We start from the raw sequence: 17097 nt of genomic DNA, 5'->3' as shown, positions 1-17097 counted from the left end.
CGCCTGCTGGTGTAGCTGTAGTGACAGCCTCATGAATTTTCTTTCTTTTTTAACAATGCACCTTACACTAGATTCATTCATCTTGAAATGGCAGGCAATCCCAGCTGCAGACCTCAATCTGTGGTACATATCAAGCAGTTAAACTTTTTCTTGTCATGATTTTTCTCTGCTTCTTGGAGCACTTTTGGCAACACTAATGGCACTTTGTATAGATCCCATGGTGTTATTCAAGGTCTAGAGTGTTGCACTAAATACAACAAAAAATACGTGAGAACCGTGACAGGTCACTTTTTACTGTAATATGGAATTTACTGGAGACACAAACGGCTTATACAGAGATAATTAGTGACATGAAATTTTAAGCAGATACTTGCAGCGCCTGAGCTTAGCACAATAGCAATAGGAGGTGGCTATGAAATTTTTGCAGTACAGTATGTACTACAGTTAATTGTATGCAGTAATGATTTAATACTTTATGTTTGCTCACATTTCTCTTCACTGTGAATGGCACATGTGCAGTCTGTATTTGCGTTTGAAAGTTTTGATAAATTTTAACTTTTTATAATAGATTTGTATGTATTTCATCATAATAAAGGATAAAATAGACTAGTATCTACCTAGTTTTTTCTTAATTTTTAAAAACATTTCCAGGCCATATGGCTCAACTGCAAGTTTTTTAAAATTGTTGCAAATCTCCTAAAAGGGTTTCAATATGTTTATTTTTTAAAATTATGTATAACTAAGCTTGCAATTCAAAGGTAGACTTGAACCCTAATTATTCCAATGGATAAATCAGTATAAATACGTAGTTATGTTGTTTTTTTTTCTTTTTAAACATGAGAAGAGATGGGAAGTTGGCTTTGGACAAATCTGAAGCTGTTTCTATGACTAAATCTATAATATTGATTTGTTTCCTTGATATTGATGTATCTTTCACATAAAAATAAAATATAATAGACAATACATTAAACTGGGAGCCCAGAAACTTCGGTTCTAGGATGAAATTTTTATTAAAAATTATACGTGAGACGTTCAACAAATCACTGAACCTCCTAGGCTTGAGTTCCCTCACTTTGAAAGTGAAAGGATGAAATATTTAGTTTCAGGATACTAAAGACATTTTGATCCCTAAACTGCTTTATGGAAAAAAGCCAAAAGCAACAAGGAAATTTAGCAATACACACTCCCATTTGTAATGATTAGAAACTCTTCATTAACTTCAACTGTAATATATATGAAGAAAGGCTGGCAAGTATAGTGAATCTGGACCAGAGAGAGAGGCAAGAAACTGACAGAAGATGGTTACTGGAGCTCAAAGGATGACAGTGCAGAGGTCTTTGAAGTAGGCGATACACATCAAGGGGTAAGACATGATAGAATGAGATGGATGACCTCAGGGAGCTCCTGAAACCCCACAAGAAACTCATCCAATGCAGGGGATGTGATGACAAATGAAGACACATGCAGACAAGCTAACTCTGCAAGAAACTATCTGTTTGGAAGACCAGATGAGGAACTGAATGATAAGCAGCTTGAAGCTGTCAATTTTTAGCCCCCATTGAATGTAAACTCCACGGAGGCAGAAACTTTTTTTCTGATTTATCTGTTGCTATATTCTTCAAACCTAGAGCGGTACCTGGCACAAAGGAGGTGCACAATAAATATTTGTATGATGGATGGATGAGTAAAGAAAGATTACAACTAAACCACACAATCGACATACTTGTGTGTGTGCATGCACACGCATGCAAACACAGACATCCTCATATTATTTGAGACCTTGCTATGAACTAAAAAAAGTCTTTCTACTATCACACAGCACCTCTCTGCCCCTTCCATATTTTCACGCATTATTCTGTCACCTCCAGAGAAAAATCCCCTCATTATCGAAAAGTAATCAGCATAGGATTTATGCAGAAATTACTCTATTTACATAAAGAAGAAAAGCAAAAGAATAAATAAAAATCATAAAAAGGACAACCACCAAAAATATTTTTATTGCCCTAGAGCAGATAAAACTTGTGACTGAAGTTATCTGTGAGTTCATAAAACTTAATGAATAAGGTGACCTTTCTGAATTAGGACTCCAAAGCTAATATATAAAGTCTCAAGTTTAAAAAAAAAAGGTAAGGCAATAAAAATTTTTCAAACAAATTATTTCATAGATCTTGGGATAGAAGTAAAAGAGCAAAATAAAAGCATCAAAGAAATAAAGGCTTTGGGTCGGCCACGGTGGCTCACACCTGTAATCCCAGCATTTTGGGAGGCTGAGGCAGGTGGATCACCTGAAATCAGGAGTTCGAGACCAGCCTGGCCAACATGGTGAAACCCCGTCTCTACTAAAAAAAATACAAAAATTAGCCAAGTGTGGTGGCATAATCCCAGCTACCATAATCCCAGCTACTCAGGAGGCTGAGGCAAAAGAATCACTTGAACCCAGGAGGCGGAGGTTGCAGTGAGCTGAGATCGTGCCACTGCACTCCAGCCTGGGCAACAAGAGTGAAACTCCATCTCAAAAAAGAAAAAAAAAAAAAAGAAATAAAGGCTTTGATGGGAAAAGCAATGTTGCCCATGTTGAAATTATAAGTCAAGACAATCATGACATCTTGAGAAAGCGGAGCAAAATGAAATAGAAAAGAATAAAGACTAGAGTAGGAAAAACTTGTAGATCTAGAGCACAGAAGAAATTGAACAGGTACAACACATTGGATTTTTATTAGAAATTATATGTAAAACATTCAACATTCTTGTTTTTAAGGACAAGAACAGAACAAGTGGAGAACAAAAATATCCAAAGTTATATCAAAAAGCCTCCTAAAATAAAAGATTTGAATCTATAGAATTAAAGGACACACAATATTCCAGCAGATATAAATATTCATTAATTTCCATGCATAATCTAGTAAAGTTAAGGAACTTCAAAGAAAAATAGGGAACCCAAGAGTACCTTAAAAAGGTAAGGGCATAAATATCTTATCTGAAAAGCAAAAGAATTAAGCTAGCTTCAAATTTATCTACATTCAGTGCTAGGAATAATGAAATCATCAAGTTCTCAGGGAAATAAAGTGTGACCCCCAAATTATATACCCAGACACACCAGGCTTGTTTATTCTGCCCATCTGTGCAATAACTTTTTCAAATGTGCAAAATGTAGGAGAAAAAATCTACATGAGCTTTTAAAAAGCTGTTAGCCAACTAGGTCAACCAAGATATAAATGATGAGCAATGAGCATTAAGTCATTTTACATTTAAAAGTAAGGTTAAAATGACTTCAGGAAAGTAGGGTGTACAGAACAGAGTAGAAATATAGTAAGTTATCCCTTTATAAAAATAATATAACTAACAAAAATCAGGAGCAAGAGGGAAATGAAAATGTGAGGAAATTTAAGTGCCGATCTTCTCATTTTTAAAATATATTGTTTAAGGCTGATCTGAGACTAAGGCTGATCTAAGATTAAGCACATAACTAACCAAAATGCTGTAGCCAAAAAGAAAAGCAAGAAGATGTAACTGGACATATTCTAAAAACATCATTCAGAGTGGGAAATTAAACTGTTTAAAGGAAGAGAGACCTTGCAATATTACATAAAGTTACGTCTTACAAAGTAACAAAGAAATTACTAGAGGAACTCAAGTAGATCATAAGCCTTTCATACTCTGAAAAATTGACCTTAGAAATCACAGACCAATGGTAAATATTAAAAACAAAATATAACGAACTTATCCTTCCAGGAATGCTGGTTTATATCAGATAAACCACTCCTGGTAAGAAAAATTAACAAAGTAGGATTAAAAAATCTTTTAAATCACAAAATAGTAAAGAATTATGAAATAAAGGGGAGAAAAGGGGAAGTCAGAGAGGTAAATCCTAGGAATGTGATTCTGGAGGAGGTAATCAAAGGAATAGTTGAGCAGAGGTTTGGCAGAGCTATAGGGCTAGGCAGTAAGAAAAAAAAATCTATGAAAAAGGGATCTTTGATAAATCCCCTACATTGAGTTGGGATCCCATAGGGCTCCATCTGGTAGTAAGAGGTAGTGGGAAAAAAGACTTGGGACAGAAGTCTAGCATTCAACCATCTTAGCTCCTCTAATTGGACTATAGTAATATAAGATTGCTAGTGCCCCTAACGGCCATGAGCAAATGGAAATCCTCCCAGCCAGGAAATATAATTTTAAATATAATTTTAGCTTCAAATGATTTCAACACTTTTTATATACAACATCTTGCACACAATAAAAAGTAACAGATAAATGAGAAGAGACGATGATGTAATAAAAAATTGAGAGAAACACCAGTTAAAGAAATGAATGCACAGGAGATTCAGAATATTAATTATCAGACATTTTATAATTTTTAATAACTAAAATTTTTTAAACCAAAAATGGATTATTTGATTTTTTTATTATTATTATACTTTAAGTTCTAGGATACACATGCACAATGTGCAGGTTTGTTACATATGTATACATGTGCCATATTGGTGTGCTGCACCCATTAACTCATCATCTACATTAGGTATATCACCTAACGCTATCCCTCCCCGCTCCCCCCACCCCATGACAGGCCCCAGTGTGTGATGTTCCCCTTCCTGTGCCCAAGTGTTCTCATTGTTCAATTCCCACCTATGAGTGAGAACATGCGGTGTTTGGTTTTTTGTCCTTGCAATACTTTGCTGAGAATGATGGTTTCCAGCTTCATCCATCTCCCTACAAAGGACAAGAACTCATCCTTTTTTATGGCTGCATAGTATTCCATGGTGTATATGTGCCACATTTTCTTAATCCAGTCTATCATTGATGGGCATTTGGGTTGGTTCCAAGTCTTTGCTATTGTGAATAGTGCCGCAAGAAACATACACGTGCATGTGTCTTTATAGCAGCATGATTTATAATCCTTTGGGTATATACCCAGTAATGGGATGGCTGGGTTAAATGGTATTTCTAGTTCTAGATCCTTGAGGAATCGCCACACTGTCTTCCAATGGTTGAACTAGTTTACAGTCCCACCAACAGTGTAGAAGCATTCCTATTTCTCCACATCCTCTCCAGCACCTGTTGTTCCCAACTTGTTAATGATCGCCATTCTAACTGGTGTGAGATGGTATCTCATTGTGGTTTTGATTTGCACTTTTCTGATGGCCAGTGATGATGAGCATTTTTTCATATGTCTGTTGGCTGCATAAATGTCTTCTTTTGAGAAGTGTCTGTTCATATCCTTTGCCCACTATTTGATGGGGTTGTTTGTTTTTTTCTTGTAAATTTGTTTGAGTTCTTAGTAGATTCTGGATATTAGCCCTTTGTCAGATGATTAGATTGCAAAAATTTTCTCCCATTCTGTAGGTTGTCTGTTCATTCTGATGGTAGTTTCTTTTGCTGTGCAGAAGCTCTTTAGTTTAATTAGATCCCATTTGTCAATTTTGGCTTTTGTTGCCATTGCTTTTGGTGTTTTAGACATGAAGTCCTTGCCCATGACTGTCCTGAATGATATTGCCTAGGTTTTCCTCTAGGGTTTTTATGGTTTTAGGTCTAACATTTAAGTCTCTAATCCATCTTGAATTAATTTTTGTATAAGGTATAAGGAAGGGGTTCAGTTTCAGCTTTGTACATATGGCTAGCCAGTTTTCCCAGCATCATTTATTAAATATGGAATCCTTTCCCCATTTCTTGTTTTTGTCAGGTTTGTCAAAGATCAGATGGTTGTAGATGTGTGGTATTATTTCTGAGGGCTGTGTTGAGTTCCATTGATCTATATCTCTGTTTTGGTATCAGTACCATGCTCTTTTGGTTACTGTAGCTTTGTAGTATAGTTTGAAGTCAGGTAGTGTGATGCCTCCAGCTTTGTTCTTTTGGCTTAGGATTGTCTTGGCAATGCGGGCTCTTTTCTGGTTCCATATGAACTTTAAAGTAGTTTCTTCCAAGTCTTGAAGAAAGTCATTGGTAGCTTAATGGAGAGGGCATTGAATCTATAAATTACCTTGGGCGGTATGGCCATTTTCATGATATTGATTCTTCCTATCCGTGAGCATAGAATGTTCTTCCATTTGTTTGTGTCCTCTTTTATTTCGTTGAGTCGTGGTTTGTAGTTCTCCTTGAAGAGGTCCTTCGCATCCCCTGTAAGTTGGATTCCTAGGTATTTTATTCTCTTTGAAGCAATTGTGAATGGGAGTTCACTCATGATTTGGCTCTCTGTTTGTCTGTTATTGGTGTACAGGAATTCTTGTGATTTTTGCACATTGATTTTGTATCCTGAGACTTTGCTGAAGTTGCTTATCAGCTTGAGGAGATTTGGGGCTGAGACGATGGGGTTTTCTAAATAGACAATCATGTCATCTGCAAACAGGGACAATTTGACTTCCTCTTTTCCTAACTGAATACCATTTCTTTCTTTCTCCTGCCTGATTGCCCTGGCCAGAACTTCCAATACTATGTTGAATAGGAGTGGTGAGAGAGGGCATCCCTGTCTTGTGCCAGTTTTCAAAGGGAATGCTTCCAGTTTTTGCCCATTCAGTATGATATTGGCTGTGGGTTTATCATAAATAGCTCTATTATTTTGAGATACATTCCATCAATACCAAATTTATTGAGAGTTTTTAGCACGAAGGGCTGTTGAATTTTGTCAAAGGTCTTTTCTGCATCTATTGAGATAATCATGTGGGTTTTCTCTTTGGTTCTGTTTATATGATGGATTACATTGATTGATTTGTGTATGATGAACCAGCCTTGCATCCCAGGGATGAAGCCGACATGATCATGGTGGATAAGTTTTTTGATGTGCTACTGGATTCGGTTTGCCAGTATTTTATTGAGGATTTTTGCATCGATGTTCATCAGGGATATTGGTCTAAAATTCTCTTTTTTTGTTGTGTCTCTGCCAGGCCTTGGTATCAGGATGATGCTGGCCTCATAAAATGAGTTAGGGAGGATTCCCTCTTTTTCTATTGATTGGAATAGTTTCAGAAGGAATGGTACCAGCGCCTCCTTGTACCTCTGGTAGAATTTGACTGAATCCGTCTGGTCCCAGACTTTTTTTGGTTGGTAGACTATTAATTATTGTCTCAATTTCAGAGCCTGTTATTGGTCTGTTCAGGGATTCAACTTCTTCCTGGTTTAGTCTTGGGAGGGTGTATGTGTCCAGGAATTTATCCATTTCTCTAGATTTTCTAGCTTATTTGCATGGAGGTGTTTATAGTATTCTCTGATGATAGTTTGTATTTCTGTGGGATCGGTGGTAATATCCCCTTTATCATTTTTTATTGAGTCTATTTGATTCTTCTCTCTTTTCTTCTTTATTCATCTTGCCAGCAGTCTATCAATTTTGTTGATCTTTTCAAAAAACCAGCTCCTGGATTCATTGATTTTTTGAAGGGTTTTTTGTGTCTCTGTCTCCTTCAGTTCTGCTCTGATCTTAGTTATTTCTTGCCTTCTGCTGGCTTTGAATGTGTTTGCTCTTGCTTCTCTAGTTCTTTTAATTGTGATGTTAGGGTGTCAATTTTAGATCTTTCCTGCTTTCTCTTGTGGGCATTTAGTGCTATAAATTCCCCTCTACACACTGCTTTAAATGTGTCCCAGAGATTCTGGTATGTTGTGTCTTTGTTCTCATTGGTTTCAAAGAACATCTTTATTTCTGCCTTCATTTCGTTATGTACCCAGTAGTCATTCAGGAGCAGGTTGTTCAGTTTCCATGTAGCTGAGTGGTTTTGAGTGAGTTTCTTAATCCTGAGTTCTAGTTTGATTGCACTGTGGTCTGAGAGACAGTTTGTTCTAATTTCTGTTCTTTTACATTTGCTGAAGAGTGCTTTACTTCCAACTATGTGGTCACTTTTGGAATAAGTGCAATGTGGTGCTGAGAAGAATGTATATTCTGTTGATTTGGGATGGAGAGTTCTGCAGAAGTCTATTAGTTCTGCTTGGTGCAGAGATAAGTTCAATTCCTGGATGTCTTTTTTAACTTTCTGTGTCATTGATCTGTCTAATGTTGACAATGGGGTGTTAAAGACTCTCATTATTATTGTGTGGGAGTCTAAGTCTCTTTGTAAGTCTCTAAGGACTTGCTCTATGAATCTGGGTGCTCCTGTATTGGGTGCATATATATTTAGGACAGTTAGCTCTTCTTGTTGAATTGATCCCTTTACCATTACGTAATGGCCTTCTTTGTCTCTTCTGATCTTTGTTGGTTTAAAGTCCATTTTAACAGAGACTAGGATTGCAACCCCTGCCTTCTTTTTTTTTTCCATTTGCTTGGTAGATCTTCCTCCATCCCTTTATTTTGAGCCTATGTGTGTCTCTGCACATGAGATGGGTCTCCTGAATACAGCACACTGATGGGTCTTGACTCTTTATCCAATTTGCCAGTCTGTGTCTTTTAATTGGAGCATTCAGCCCATTTACATTTAAGGTTAATATTGCTATGTGTGAATTTGATCCTGTCATTCTGATATTAGCTGGTTATTTCGCTCATTAGTTGATGCAGTTTCTTCCTAGCATCAATGGTCTTTACAATCTGGCATGTTTTTGCAGTGTCTGGTATCAGTTGTTCCTTTCCATGTTTAGTGCTTCCTTCAGGAACTGTTGTAGGGCAGGACTCTTGGTGACAAATCTCTCAGCATTTGCTTGTCTGTAAAGGATTTTATCTCTCCTTCACTTATGAAGCTTAGTTTGGCTGGATATAAAATTCTGGGTTGAAAATTCTTTTCTTTAAGAATGTTGAATATTGGCCCCCACTCTTTTCTGGCTTGTAGAGTTTCTGCCAAGAGATCCACTGTTAGTCTAATGGGCTTCCCTTTGTGAGTAACCCGACCTTTCTCTCTGGCTGCCCTAAACATTTTTTCCTTCATTTCAACTTTGGTGAATCTGACAATTATGTGTCTTGGAGTTGCTCTTCTTGAGGAGTATCTTTGTGTTGCTCTCTGTATTTCCTGAATTTGATTGTTGGCCTGCCTTGCTAGGTTGGGGAAGTTCTCCTGGATAATATCCTGCAGGGTGTTTTCCAACTTGGTTCCATTCTCCCTGTCACTTTCAGGTTCACCAATCAGACGTAGATTTGATCTTTTCACATAGTCCCATATTTCTTGGAGGCTTTGTTCATTTCTTTTTACTCTTTTTTCTCTAAACTTCTCGCTTCATTTCACTCATTTGATCTTCAATCACTGATACCTTTCTTCCAGTTGATCTAAATGGCTACTGAAGCTTGTGCATTCATCACGTACTTCTCGTGCCATGGTTTTCAGCTCCATCAGGTCATTTATGCAATGGGTTCAAACTTCCTCCTTTAGCTTGGAGAAGTTTGATCGTCTGAAGTCTTCTTCTCTCAACTCATCAAAGTCATTCTCCATCCAGCTTTGTTCCATTGCTGGCAAGGAGCTGCGTTCCTTTGGAGGGGGAGAGGCACTCTGATTTTTAGAATTTTCAGCTTTTCTGCTCTGTTTTTTCCCCATCTTTGTCTTTTATCTACCTTTGGTCTTCGATGATGGCGACGTACAGATGGGGTTTTGGTGTGGATGTCCTTTCTGTTGGTTAGTTTTCCTTCTAATAGTCAGGACCCTCAGCTGCAGGTCTGTTGGAGTTTGCTTTAGGTCCACTCCAGACGCTGTTTGCCTGGGTATCAGCAGAGGAGGCAGCAGAAGAGCGAATATTGCTGAACAGCAAATGTGGCTGCCTGATCATTCCTCTGGGAGCTTCATCTCAGAGGGTTACCTGGCCGTGTGAGGTGTCAGTCTGCCCCTACTGGGGGTGCCTTCCAGTTAGGCTACTTGGGGATCAGGGACCCACTTAAGGAGGCAGTATGTCTGTTCTCGGATCTCAAACTACGTGCTGGGAGAACCACTACTCTCTTCAAAGCTGTCAGACAAGGACATTGAAGTCTGCAGAGGTTTCTGCTGCCTTTTGTTCAGCTATGCCCTGCCCCCAGAGGTGGAGTCTACAGAGGCAGGTAGGCCTCCTTGAGCTGTGGTGGGCTCCACCCAGTTCGAGCTTCCCTGCTGCTTTGTTTACCTACTCAAGCCTCAGCAATGGCAGATGCCCCTCCCCCAGCCTGGCTACTGCCTTGCAGTTCGATCTCAGACTGCTGTGCTAGCAATGAGCAACGGTCCATTGGTGTAGGACCCTCCGAGCCAGGTGCAGGATATAATCTCCTGGTGTCCTGTTTGCTAAGACCGTTGGAAAAGCACAGTATTAGCGTGGGAGTGACCCAGTTTTCCAAGTGCTGTCCGTCATAGCTTCCCTTGGCTAGGAAAGGGAATTCCCTGACCCCTTGAGCTCCCCGGGTGAGTTGATGCCTCACCCTGCTTCGGTTCATGCTCAGTGGGCTGCACCCACCGTCCTGCACCCACTGTCTGACAAGCCCCAGTGGGATGAACCCAGTATCTCAGTTGGAAATGCAGAAATCACCGTCTTCTGTGTCGCTCACACTGGGAGCTGTAGACTGGAGCTGTTCCTATTTGGCCATCTTGGAACCGCCAAATGGATTATTCGAAAAGACTAATAAAATCGATAAACCATTGGTAAGGTTGATCAAGGAAATGAAGAATCATAAATTAAAAAGGAGTCTATTATCACAGAGTCTATAGATATTTTTAAATTATATTATTTAAAGATATTAACTTTATGTCTCTAAATTTGAAATTTTTAATAAAATGGATAAATCCCTATAAAAAACAATTTACCAAAACTGACACATGAAGAAATAGAAAATATGAATCATTTTGTAAACTTTGAAGGAATGAAAAACCATAATAAAGGCCATCGTGATTTCCCCAGAGTTATTTCACTCCCTTTTCCCATGTAAATCTTAGTTCCAAATCTTTGAGAAGGTATTCCTTATTTCAGCAATAGGTATTGTCAGGGTTTTTTTTTTAAATTATAAGGACATATTTTCCCTTCTTCATCTTATTTAACTCAGTGTTATAAAACTGTTCTATGATTTACTTTTGAGGATTATATATATTAGTTTCTCATCTATATTTCATACCCTAGGAGTTCAGATCATATAGCATGATAGCAAAGGGAGAAAGGGAGAAAAGAGGGAGATGTGGAAGGGGAGCAAAAAGAGAGCTATCCTGATTTGGATTGTTACAGTTCTGTATCTGCACCCTGAGCAGTTTATTTATGATGGAGAGAAAATAAGTAAAAATATATGTGACTTGATTTTCAGTTTTAAAATGTGTTAGCGAGAAAAAAACTCAAATCAGCCTAAATCTTTATGCTTACTTTATAGAAATAAAAATTTTCTGTACTATGTGGTAGAAAGGAATGCGGGCCATTCTTGGAAACTGTTCTTCAGACTACCTGGTAACCTATCAGTTAATCAAAGCATTTGACTTTTTTTCTAAAGAAAAGAGGGTGAAAGAATAACTTGACCTTTCTTAAAAAATATATACCCATGGATTCTGCATCCTTGCCAGTTGTCTATTACATAGTTTGTTGAGACTGTACAACAACGTCTGGAATTTCTAAACCTCAGCACTATAAAAATAATTCACTAGAACTGCCTCAAAATAATTTATATTCTGTAATTACTTAACACTGCACTTTGAACTACAGTATGGGATGGATGTGCTAGGAATTGTGCTGGGTTCAGGAGGGTTCTGCACAAAGCCTCTTTTGCCATAACTACCAGGCTCTTGATGTTTAAGAAATTGTGTTGATAGGCCCTAGAAACTTTGGACCTACAAGTACTGGAGCATATTTATTGTAGCACAGAAGGCAGTTGATGGTGACTGATACAGCGTTGGTATAAACAAGGTCACCAGTGTTCCAGTATGAACATTCAAGAGCTCTTAGGGAAAACAAAGAAATCACTTTCACAAAGAGCTTTCAATTGCCTGCTCTCTGACACTAAACCAGAATTTAAAAAATGAACCGAGTTCATTTTTTTCCCCTTGTCTCTTGGCTAAAAGACCACAGAAAACTGATCCTTCACTGAATTTCAAGCAAAAATTGTATTGCTTTTGGTGAAATCCATTTTTTACCTCAAGGATTGAGCTCCAGGTTATCACATCAAAATAGATTTTCTTTAAAAATCTGAAGTTTGGCCTTGAATTTTAAAGTAAATTCTACTTGAATTATTATATGGGATGAAATATTTGAGTATTAATCCTTTTCTCTCTCTTTCAATGAATTAAGACAAATACAAGCACCTTTTAAAAATCAGGCAGGGAAATAAATGCTAATTAGATTCTCTTACCAATAGTATTTCATTTTGTGAAACAAACTTTTCTAAATCAGATAGACTTCACTGAAGAGTGTTTTTGATAATGCTGAATGGAATTGAGTATGATCTCCCAGATACAGATGCATTTCTCATCCACTTAGTCTTTTTCATTCAAACTGGAAAATCATGTGGTTTCATTTTTATTATTTTTTTAATTGAGAGGATTGTCAGGAGAAAATGTGTATGTGGCTTTATTTTTATTTTAATCAACAAGATTGTCAGTAGGAAATTCATTCTGAATATAGCACACATGGAGCAAATATTCCTTTTTGGTCATGACATTTTTTCATTATGATGGGGGTTTGCCAGGGCATATACCATGTTTTAATGCCTTTTACATATAAAATCACAACATGATAAGACTTTAGATCTCTCTGTAAAAGTTGAGGTATAATGGGAACTAGCATGCTCTGACTGGCTGCCTCAATTAATAAAATAATCAGGAAATCTCTAAGGTTTGGGTATCCCTTGATGACCTGCATAAACCCTAGTTCTTATAAATCTGTTCACCCTTTTGCATCGGGGGAAGGGGAGAAGGAAAGCTGGCCTGTTGGTGACATACATAGCATTATGCTTAGAAGAACATGGGTTTCTTCCATGCTACCATTCTACTCTTGGCATGAAATCATAATCCAGTTTGTGAACCTACAGTCATACATTTGAAGGAACTACACACATAGGAGACAGAGTGACCCTAGGCTCTGACTGGGTATCTTTGTTTATATTTTGATAAAGAAGTTTATGGAAAAACGTATTTTTAATTGAACAATAATTTGAGGCATGGTAAAAAAAATATTATGTATTGTCTAGGAATTATTATTTAAGATTTAGGAAAAAACATGAGGCTTTAACTTGAAGAACTAAATATATTTTCAGGGCAAATCTATGTTGTTTCTTATTTATTTACACTTTGGTACTCTAGAACACCATTAGGATGTCTTGTTTCAGATTTTAAAAGTAGGTATTATCCCTTTGATCCCTTCATGTGCAAACTAGCTTAGCAAACTGCCCCTAGGAGAGTAACCACAGAGCCAGTGGATCTATCCCATGCTCCCTTGCATGAACCAGCCTGGCACTTTGACCACAGGGAAGCAACGCCAGAACCAGCAAACTAGACACACAAACTCTAGCAGCCTAGGTCACAGAGGCACTTGTAGGTATCACTGACATTGACTACAGAAACTTCAGACAGACTACGCTACTGTCCTCACCCAGAACCAAAGCCAGTGCACTCTACCCAGCTGACTCCCTAGGATACATCTTCAGGTGAAAGTCTTTCCCTCTGGAAGCTACTGTATAAAATAGGAAGAGGCAACTCTTCCACGAGATGCGCAGATATCAACAGAGGGACACAAGGAACATGACGCTACCAAATGAGCACAGTGATTCTCCAGTTACTTAACACAAAGCAATAGAAATTTGTGAATCTTAAGGAAACTCAGAGAGATACAAAAGAACACAGACATTTCAAATACATTGGGGAAATAATTTATGATCTGTATAAGAAATTGAACAAAGAGATGGATATCATTAAAAAGAACCAAACAAACTTCCACTTGAGCAGCCTGAGACATCCATGGATGGGGGCAGTTTCTCCTTCAACTGCTCCTACCACAGCCTTTCTGAGATTTTTCCCAGCGAGGCCAAGAGGGTCTTTGAGGAAAACTGCATCTGGACATGCCTTGAGGGAAGGTGTCAAATGCAGAAGCATGGAAAAGAGTTACAATTTGAATATGAAACCATTTTTCTAACTCACCTTAGAGAAGACTGTTGACACACTAGTCGAAATGGTTCCAATCGCCTACCTTGCAAGGCACTTCAGGTTCAAAGAATTTCCTTTGTAAAAACAACAAGGGAGGTGTCACAGTTTTCCATTTAGATCAACAAATTCAAGTTCTTACCATGGAAAATTCAGAGAAGACTGAAGTGGTTCTTCTTGCTTGTGGCTCCTTCAGTCCTGTCACCAAGATGCACCTCAGGTTGTTCGAACTGGCCAAGGACTGCATGAATTGAACAGGAAGATATAGAGTTGTCAAAGGCATAATCTGTCCCGTTGATGATGCATACAAGAAGAAGGGACTCATTCCTGCCCATCAGCAGGTCATCATGGCAGAACTTGCCACCAAGAATTCCAAATCATTGGAAGTTGATACATGGAAAAGTCTTCAGAAGGAGTGGACAGAGACTGTCAAGATGCTAAGACACTATCAAGATAAACTGGAGGCTAGTAACTTTGATCACCGGCAGAACTCACCTACACTAGAAAGGCCTGGACGGAAGAGGAATTCCATGAGCTGAACAAAGACAAAATTCTAGTCAAAAGAAATCCCTAGAGCCAAAAACAAAAGGTACGCCAAAGGTTAAGCTGCTGTGTGGGGCAGATTTACTGGAGTCCTTTGGTGTTCCCAATTTCTGGAAGAGTGAAGACATCACCCAAATCATGGCAGACTATGGGCTCATGCATTACTCAAGCTGGAAATGCTGCTCAGAAATTAATCTATGAAGCTGATGTGCTACGGAAACACTGGAGCAACATTCATGTGGTGAATGAATGGATCCCTAATGATACCTCATCCACAAAAATCCGGAGAGCCCTTAGAAAGGGCCAGAGCCTCCATTACTGTACTAGATCTTGTCCAAGAATACATCAAAAAGCATAATTTGTACAGCTCCGAGAGTGAAGACAGGAATGTTGGGGTCATCCTGGCCCCTTTACAGAGAAACACTGCAGAAGCTAAGGCATAGAAATTCTACCGCATGATGTTTTGCACTTTCCTTTTAGGGTTTGAAACAATCTGGGTGTTAATAACTGGGAAAAGAAATTGTGGTTCTGTTGCATAAACTAAAGATTAAAAGTTTAGTAAAAATCAGTGGTAAGTTAAAATCAGGGTTTTTTCTTTTTTCTTTTTATCAGAAGTTGCTAAGATGAATGTTTTCCATATGGTCTTTTTCTAAAAAAAAAAAAAAAAAAAGTGTACAATTCTCTTTATCTTTAAAACAAGAGATTAGCAGCACACGAAAACCAGAATTTTCAGTGAAACTAGCTACAAACAAGAAGTCAAAAAGTACAGTCTAGCTCTACCACATAAAAGAAGCAAAGTGTGAAAAGCAAAAGCTCGTTTAAAATTCTAACTTAGGTTATAAAGAGAATTGACATTTATGCATGCCTGTTGTGAGTAATCTGCAGCTAAGGTAGACAAAGAAAGGAATTCTTACAGTGGTGATCTTGTAAAATGCACCATTGATAAATCATCTCCAGTTTTGCAAAATAAAGGTTGTGCATATGCCTGGCAGAAACATTGTACCAATAGTTAGTTCTCTGTGGCACACATCACAATTGTTGACTAAAGTTTGGCAAGACCTATCTGCCTGGAGCTTCATCTTTGGAAGTAGGGAGTGAAGTCCAAGCCCTCATATGTTTAGAATGGTATGCAAGTATTTCTGATGCCCACCAGAGGTAGAGAGCTGTTGCCTTATACTTTATACACATTCACTTTTCCGTGTTATGGGTCATGCTCTAGCCTTGGTCATCCGCCTTCTCTTTATCTTCAGGAACAACTTCAGAGTTGACATCATGCTACCTTGAATTGAGAGAAGCACAGAGAATGAGAAGTCTATTCAAGGATTTTATGACTGAGTGCTCTTACCCTTTATTGATAGCTTAATCAGAAGATCTAAGTGGGTTACAGCAGCACATGCTGTGTAGTCCCATCTACTTGAAAGGCTGGAGCAGAAGGATCGCTTGAGCCCAGGAGTTTGACACCAGCCTGGGCAAAATAGTGAGAACTCATTTTTAAAAACTCTAAAGTTTCTGAAGGGCCCTGCTGTTTCTGATCCAGCCAACTATGATTCTGCCATTTGTGAACTTAAGCAGAAAAAGGGTCTGTTTTCTCATATTTTTTTCTTCTTGTCCTTTTGTATGAAGTTTAACCGAAAGTAGTATTCTTGAATAATTAGTCATAGCTTCACGTTAAAAACACATGCTCGTTACATAGTTTTCTACTGATTAAAATTTTGTGGAAGTTTTACCAATTGCTAAAGCAGAAAGACCAGAAATAGCTTTTTGTCGAATCGTTTTGGTGTTTGTGAAAATTGTCCTATGATAGAAACAGGACTAAAGTTAAATTTCTAATGAAAATATAATAATTTGCCTTTTTGCAGTTTCTTTCATTCCTACACCACCCCAGATGAAGGCTTTGTAATTCCAGGAGAAAAAAAAATACTCAGATATGTGCAATTGTATAGCCAGATCTGAATCTATGGTTTAAAAAAGAAAAATGTTAAATACAGTTAAGCAAATATATGTGCTTCAGCTCCCACCTTACTCTTACTAAAGCCTTCGGACCAATTCTCAAAAACAGGGAGGGTGCAAAGCCTGACACCTAGCAGCTTTCAGGATCCATCTGCCAAGTGAATGAAAGGTTGGAATCTCAAATCCTACAGATGAGAGTCATTTTTCTCCTCCGTAGCTTCTTTGAGTTTAAGAGTTGAAGCAGCCCTGAAAAGTGATGATTGAGCAAGAAGAAGTTATAATAATTGAACTTTATTTCTTCTGGGTAACTATACCTAGTTTATCTGAAGTGTTGTGTGAACTGCAAAAGGTTGCAATGCTGGAAACTTCTCTCATACTGTCATGCCTTCTCACTTAGAAATGCCCATGCCCTGCTCAGCTATGACTCTACTGACCTCAGGATCTCAGGACCTCATCGGACAAGGCATGTGGTGACCCTTGCAGGAGACGTGATAATGGTGAAATGATTCTATTGTTATATTATTTATGGAGCAACAACTTTGTGCAGAGAACGAGCTGTGTGGCTTTTTCTCCCAATGCTGAGGATGCTGCTGATGCTGCCATGTAATAGCATACTTTTGGGTGTCCTCAAGGATAG

General features: G+C 38.2%; 1 protein-coding gene and 1 pseudogene across 3 annotated transcripts in view; both read left to right on the top strand.

Moving 5' to 3' along the window:
- TSHR (thyroid stimulating hormone receptor) overlaps window positions 1–17097 on the top strand; it is a 177298-nt gene that overhangs the window by 66303 nt on the left and 93898 nt on the right. The window lies entirely within an intron of this gene.
- LOC110743877 lies at window positions 10442–15161 on the top strand (annotated as a pseudogene).

Source organism: Papio anubis, chromosome 7 (genome assembly GCF_008728515.1).
Source record: "Papio anubis isolate 15944 chromosome 7, Panubis1.0, whole genome shotgun sequence".
Lineage (NCBI taxonomy): Eukaryota > Metazoa > Chordata > Mammalia > Primates > Cercopithecidae > Papio > Papio anubis.
The sequence above is the reverse complement of the archived record's forward strand: the minus strand, read 5'-3'. Positions and strand labels throughout refer to the sequence as shown.